A 572-nucleotide genomic window follows, 5' to 3' on the forward strand; every position below is an offset into this window, starting at 1 on the left:
GTATTGTCGTTGGGGGCGCTGCGCTCTGATTGGTGCACTTTAAAAAAGAAGGGGGTTCTGGCACCTTTATCCCGCTTGCCAACCCCCAATTAATATCACAGCAGCTTCCTGATTGGTTATGTTTCTCACGGCTGATTGTATTGTTGGATTTAAAATATATTTGATTTTGGAATTCAGTCAAAACCGCGGCACGTCATCAGCGTAGCGGCGCGTTTTGTTTTACTGATGCACTAAATTGTAAAAGATTTATCATTTAAATCAAACATTTCTACATTTCTTGCTCACATTGCAGGTTTGATGATTGATTATGAGTCCAAATGTATTATTTTTAACTCATAAAGAACCAGAAAAGTCTGTTTCTAAAGGTTTTAGCGTGCAGTGAACGCACCATACCTCGCGAAACACGTCTTTAAGTCATGAGGCGTTCAGTGAACCTGGGAATCCGGATGTTCTCTGGCTCAGGCTGAGGCCATGATAGAAAACACTGAAATTGTTAAATTGTGGAAAAAGATGTTAACGTATTTACTAAGTGCAAAACTAAAGTGTGTTTCTGGCGTCAGCGCCTCTCAGAG

The sequence above is a fragment of the Notothenia coriiceps genome, unplaced genomic scaffold (assembly GCF_000735185.1).
Source record: "Notothenia coriiceps isolate Sejong01 unplaced genomic scaffold, NC01 NC01_scaffold00020081, whole genome shotgun sequence".
NCBI classification, from domain to species: domain Eukaryota; kingdom Metazoa; phylum Chordata; class Actinopteri; order Perciformes; family Nototheniidae; genus Notothenia; species Notothenia coriiceps.